The 6,309-nt window shown below is 47.1% G+C and overlaps 1 non-coding gene across 1 annotated transcript; it reads left to right on the top strand.

Moving 5' to 3' along the window:
* The first annotated feature begins 5,610 nt into the window (after positions 1-5,610).
* trnag-gcc (transfer RNA glycine (anticodon GCC)) lies at positions 5,611-5,681 on the top strand. The gene has a single exon. It is a non-coding gene; the product is annotated as a tRNA-Gly (tRNA).
* Positions 5,682-6,309: the final 628 nt, after the last annotated feature.

Raw genomic sequence — 6,309 nt, 5'->3', positions numbered from 1 at the left:
CCCAAGACAGCGCTACAAGGTCACAGTTGGACAGTGGCTTGTTGGAAGAGCAGGGTAATGACTCCCAGCAAGAACTGACAAATCTGGTGCAGTCCAGGAGGCTGAGGTGCCCTGTGGTTCTTAAGGGAGCTGGTGGCCACAGAAGTTAACGCCTCTCACTTTTGATATTGACCTCCCCCACTCCCCTTTGCTCAGAGACACTTTTGCTCATATCAGTTCATCAAATACCCATGGAACTTGATCAGTTTGTCTGTCAGTTGTTCAGCTTTATCATTGGTCGATATTACCCAGTTGAAGAGATGCATTTTCCACATAAATTCGTAGAATTCTTGCAGAAATAGAGCATTGGTGGTTCAGTGGTAGAATTCTCGCCTGCCACGCGGGAGACCCGGGTCCGATTCCCGGCCAATGCAGCAGAGGTCGTGTTTTTAAGGCCATGTTAGTCGTTCTTCATAAGCGGCAGCTGTCCCCAGAGCCATGAGCACAGCGCAGCTTCACTGACTGGTGGCTGAATGTCAGAGTTGTTGTTTCCCGCGCAGGAGACCCAGGTTCGATTCCCAGCAGAAGCAAAGCAGTGTATCTTGCTACTTTAGAAGTGGGCAACTTATCAGTGTTTTACAGGGAACTAGTGGAAGCACTCTAGACAATGCTTTTCCATGCTTGTTCAACGAAGTACAAGCAATTATGGCTCATGCACCTGTGAAAAACTCCTGAAGGCAATAAAGAGGCTGCAGGCAAGAAAGGTCATGCTTAAAGAAACCAATGAGAGTAAACTGACCTGTTTGTTGTCTCTAAAAAACACCAGAAGAAAAATGTCCAGGGTCAATGCAGACCTGCATGAAAGTGGAATAAACTGCAAGGTAAGTAATGTAAGATCCCCAAGACAGCGCTACAAGGTCACAGTTGGACAGTGGCTTGTTGGAAGAGCAGGGTAATGACTCCCAGCAAGAACTGACAAATCTGGTGCAGTCCAGGAGGCTGAGGTGCCCTGTGGTTCTTAAGGGAGCTGGTGGCCACAGAAGTTAACGCCTCTCACTTTTGATATTGACCTCCCCCACTCCCCTTTGCTCAGAGACACTTTTGCTCATATCAGTTCATCAAATACCCATGGAACTTGATCAGTTTGTCTGTCAGTTGTTCAGCTTTAGCATTGGTCGATATTACCCAGTTGAAGAGATGCATTTTCCACATAAATTCGTAGAATTCTTGCAGAAATAGAGCATTGGTGGTTCAGTGGTAGAATTCTCGCCTGCCACGCGGGAGACCCGGGTCCGATTCCCGGCCAATGCAGCAGAGGTCGTGTTTTTAAGGCCATGTTAGTCGTTCTTCATAAGCGGCAGCTGTCCCCAGAGCCACGAGCACAGCGCAGCTTCACTCACTGGTGGCTGAATGTCAGAGATGTTGTTTCCCGTGCAGGAGACCCAGGTTCGATTCCCAGCAGAAGCAAAGCAGTGTATCTTGCTACTTTAGAAGTGGGCAACTTATCAGTGTTTTACAGGGAACTAGTGGAAGCACTCTAGACAATGCTTTTCCATGCTTGTTCAACGAAGTACAAGCAATTATGGCTCATGCACCTGTGAAAAACTCCTGAAGGCAATAAAAAGGCTGCAGGCAAGAAAGGTCAGGCTTAAAGAAACCAATGAGAGTAAACTGACCTGTTTGTTGTCTCTAAAAAACACCAGAAGAAAAATGTCCAGGGGGTCAATGCTGATCTGCATGAAAGTGGAATAAACTGCAAGGTAAGTAATGTAAGATCCCCAAGACAGCGCTACAAGGTCACAGTTGGACAGTGGCTTGTTGGAAGAGCAGGGTAATGACTCCCAGCAAGAACTGACAAATCTGGTGCAGTCCAGGAGGCTGAGGTGCCCTGTGGTTCTTAAGGGAGCTGGTGGCCACAGAAGTTAACGCCTCTCACTTTTGATATTGACCTCCCCCACTCCCCTTTGCTCAGAGACACTTTTGCTCATATCAGTTCATCAAATACCCATGGAACTTGATCAGTTTGTCTGTCAGTTGTTCAGCTTTAGCATTGGTCGATATTACCCAGTTGAAGAAATGCATTTTCCACATAAATTCGTAGAATTCTTGCAGAAATAGAGCATTGGTGGTTCAGTGGTAGAATTCTCGCCTGCCACGCGGGAGACCCGGGTCCGATTCCCGGCCAATGCAGCAGAGGTTGTGTTTTTAAGGCCATGTTAGTCGTTCTTCATAAGCGGCAGCTGTCCCCAGAGCCACGAGCACAGCGCAGCTTCACTCACTGGTGGCTGAATGTCAGAGATGTTGTTTCCCGCGCAGGAGACCCAGGTTCGATTCCCAGCAGAAGCAAAGCAGTGTATCTTGCTACTTTAGAAGTGGGCAACTTATCAGTGTTTTACAGGGAACTAGTGGAAGCACTCTAGACAATGCTTTTCCATGCTTGTTCAACGAAGTACAAGCAATTATGGCTCATGCACCTGTGAAAAACTCCTGAAGGCAATAAAAAGGCTGCAGGCAAGAAAGGTCAGGCTTAAAGAAACCAATGAGAGTAAACTGACCTGTTTGTTGTCTCTAAAAAACACCAGAAGAAAAATGTCCAGGGGGTCAATGCTGATCTGCATGAAAGTGGAATAAACTGCAAGGTAAGTAATGTAAGATCCCCAAGACAGCGCTACAAGGTCACAGTTGGACAGTGGCTTGTTGGAAGAGCAGGGTAATGACTCCCAGCAAGAACTGACAAATCTGGTGCAGTCCAGGAGGCTGAGGTGCCCTGTGGTTCTTAAGGGAGCTGGTGGCCACAGAAGTTAACGCCTCTCACTTTTGATATTGACCTCCCCCACTCCCCTTTGCTCAGAGACACTTTTGCTCATATCAGTTCATCAAATACCCATGGAACTTGATCAGTTTGTCTGTCAGTTGTTCAGCTTTAGCATTGGTCGATATTACCCAGTTGAAGAGATGCATTTTCCACATAAATTCGTAGAATTCTTGCAGAAATAGAGCATTGGTGGTTCAGTGGTAGAATTCTCGCCTGCCACGCGGGAGACCCGGGTCCGATTCCCGGCCAATGCAGCAGAGGTCGTGTTTTTAAGGCCACGTTAGTCGTTCTTCATAAGCGGCAGCTGTCCCCAGAGCCATGAGCACAGCGCAGCTTCACTCACTGGTGGCTGAATGTCAGAGTTGTTGTTTCCCGCGCAGGAGACCCAGGTTCGATTCCCAGCAAAAGCAAAGCAGTGTATCTTGCTACTTTAGAAGTGGGCAACTTATCAGTGTTTTACAGGGAACTAGTGGAAGCACTCTAGACAATGCTTTTCCATGCTTGTTCAACGAAGTACAAGCAATTATGGCTCATGCACCTGTGAAAAACTCCTGAAGGCAATAAAAAGGCTGCAGGCAAGAAAGGTCATGCTTAAAGAAACCAATGAGAGTAAACTGACCTGTTTGTTGTATCTAAAAAACACCAGAAGAAAAATGTCCAGGGTCAATGCTGACCTGCATGAAAGTGGAATAAACTGCAAGGTAAGTAATGTAAGATCCCCAAGACAGCGCTACAAGGTCACAGTTGGACAGTGGCTTGTTGGAAGAGCAGGGTAATGACTCCCAGCAAGAACTGACAAATCTGGTGCAGTCCAGGAGGCTGAGGTGCCCTGTGGTTCTTAAGGGAGCTGGTGGCCACAGAAGTTAACGCCTCTCACTTTTGATATTGACCTCCCCCACTCCCCATTGCTCAGAGACACTTTTGCTCATATCAGTTCATCAAATACCCATGGAACTTGATCAGTTTGTCTGTCAGTTGTTCAGCTTTAGCATTGGTCGATATTACCCAGTTGAAGAGATGCATTTTCCACATAAATTCGTAGAATTCTTGCAGAAATAGAGCATTGGTGGTTCAGTGGTAGAATTCTCGCCTGCCACGCGGGAGACCCGGGTCCGATTCCCGGCCAATGCAGCAGAGGTTGTGTTTTTAAGGCCATGTTAGTCGTTCTTCATAAGCGGCAGCTGTCCCCAGAGCCACGAGCACAGCGCAGCTTCACTCACTGGTGGCTGAATGTCAAAGATGTTGTTTCCCGCGCAGGAGACCCAGGTTCGATTCCCAGCAGAAGCAAAGCAGTGTATCTTGCTACTTTAGAAGTGGGCAACTTATCAGTGTTTTACAGGGAACTAGTGGAAGCACTCTAGACAATGCTTTTCCATGCTTGTTCAACGAAGTACAAGCAATTATGGCTCATGCACCTGTGAAAAACTCCTGAAGGCAATAAAAAGGCTGCAGGCAAGAAAGGTCAGGCTTAAAGAAACCAATGAGAGTAAACTGACCTGTTTGTTGTCTCTAAAAAACACCAGAAGAAAAATGTCCAGGGGGTCAATGCTGATCTGCATGAAAGTGGAATAAACTGCAAGGTAAGTAATGTAAGATCCCCAAGACAGCGCTACAAGGTCACAGTTGGACAGTGGCTTGTTGGAAGAGCAGGGTAATGACTCCCAGCAAGAACTGACAAATCTGGTGCAGTCCAGGAGGCTGAGGTGCCCTGTGGTTCTTAAGGGAGCTGGTGGCCACAGAAGTTAACGCCTCTCACTTTTGATATTGACCTCCCCCACTCCCCTTTGCTCAGAGACACTTTTGCTCATATCAGTTCATCAAATACCCATGGAACTTGATCAGTTTGTCTGTCAGTTGTTCAGCTTTAGCATTGGTCGATATTACCCAGTTGAAGAGATGCATTTTCCACATAAATTCGTAGAATTCTTGCAGAAATAGAGCATTGGTGGTTCAGTGGTAGAATTCTCGCCTGCCACGCGGGAGACCCGGGTCCGATTCCCGGCCAATGCAGCAGAGGTCGTGTTTTTAAGGCCACGTTAGTCTTTCTTCATAAGCAGCAGCTGTCCCCAGAGCCATGAGCACAGCGCAGCTTCACTCACTGGTGGCTGAATGTCAGAGTTGTTGTTTCCCGCGCAGGAGACCCAGGTTCGATTCCCAGCAAAAGCAAAGCAGTGTATCTTGCTACTTTAGAAGTGGGCAACTTATCAGTGTTTTACAGGGAACTAGTGGAAGCACTCTAGACAATGCTTTTCCATGCTTGTTCAATGAAGTACAAGCAATTATGGCTCATGCACCTTTGAAAAACTCCTGAAGGCAATAAAAAGGCTGCAGGCAAGAAAGGTCAGGCTTAAAGAAACCAATGAGAGTAAACTGACCTGTTTGTTGTCTCTAAAAAACACCAGAAGAAAAATGTCCAGGGTCAAAGCTGACCTGCATGAAAGTGGAATAAACTGCAAGGTAAGTAATGTAAGATCGCCAAGACAGCGCTACAAGGTCACAGTTGGACAGTGGCTTGTTGGAAGAGCAGGGTAATGACTCCCAGCAAGAACTGACAAATCTGGTGCAGTCCAGGAGGCTGAGGTGCCCTGTGGTTCTTAAGGGAGCTGGTGGCCACAGAAGTTAACGCCTCTCACTTTTGATATTGACCTCCCCCACTCCCCTTTGCTCAGAGACACTTTTGCTCATATCAGTTCATCAAATACCCATGGAACTTGATCAGTTTGTCTGTCAGTTGTTCAGCTTTAGCATTGGTCGATATTACCCAGTTGAAGAAATGCATTTTCCACATAAATTCGTAGAATTCTTGCAGAAATAGAGCATTGGTGGTTCAGTGGTAGAATTCTCGCCTGCCAAGCGGGAGACCCGGGTCCGATTCCCGGCCAATGCAGCAGAGGTTGTGTTTTTAAGGCCATGTTAGTCGTTCTTCATAAGCGGCAGCTGTCCCCAGAGCCACGAGCACAGCGCAGCTTCACTCACTGGTGGCTGAATGTCAGAGATGTTGTTTCCCGCGCAGGAGACCCAGGTTCGATTCCCAGCAGAAGCAAAGCAGTGTATCTTGCTACTTTAGAAGTGGGCAACTTATCAGTGTTTTACAGGGAACTAGTGGAAGCACTCTAGACAATGCTTTTCCATGCTTGTTCAACGAAGTACAAGCAATTATGGCTCATGCACCTGTGAAAAACTCCTGAAGGCAATAAAAAGGCTGCAGGCAAGAAAGGTCAGGCTTAAAGAAACCAATGAGAGTAAACTGACCTGTTTGTTGTCTCTAAAAAACACCAGAAGAAAAATGTCCAGGGGGTCAATGCTGATCTGCATGAAAGTGAAATAAACTGCAAGGTAAGTAATGTAAGATCCCCAAGACAGCGCTACAAGGTCACAGTTGGACAGTGGCTTGTTGGAAGAGCAGGGTAATGACTCCCAGCAAGAACTGACAAATCTGGTGCAGTCCAGGAGGCTGAGGTGCCCTGTGGTTCTTAAGGGAGCTGGTGGCCACAGAAGTTAACGCCTCTCACTTT

Source organism: Carassius gibelio, chromosome B19 (genome assembly GCF_023724105.1).
Source record: "Carassius gibelio isolate Cgi1373 ecotype wild population from Czech Republic chromosome B19, carGib1.2-hapl.c, whole genome shotgun sequence".
NCBI classification, from domain to species: Eukaryota; Metazoa; Chordata; class Actinopteri; order Cypriniformes; family Cyprinidae; genus Carassius; species Carassius gibelio.
This window is presented reverse-complemented; position numbering and strand designations above follow the sequence as displayed.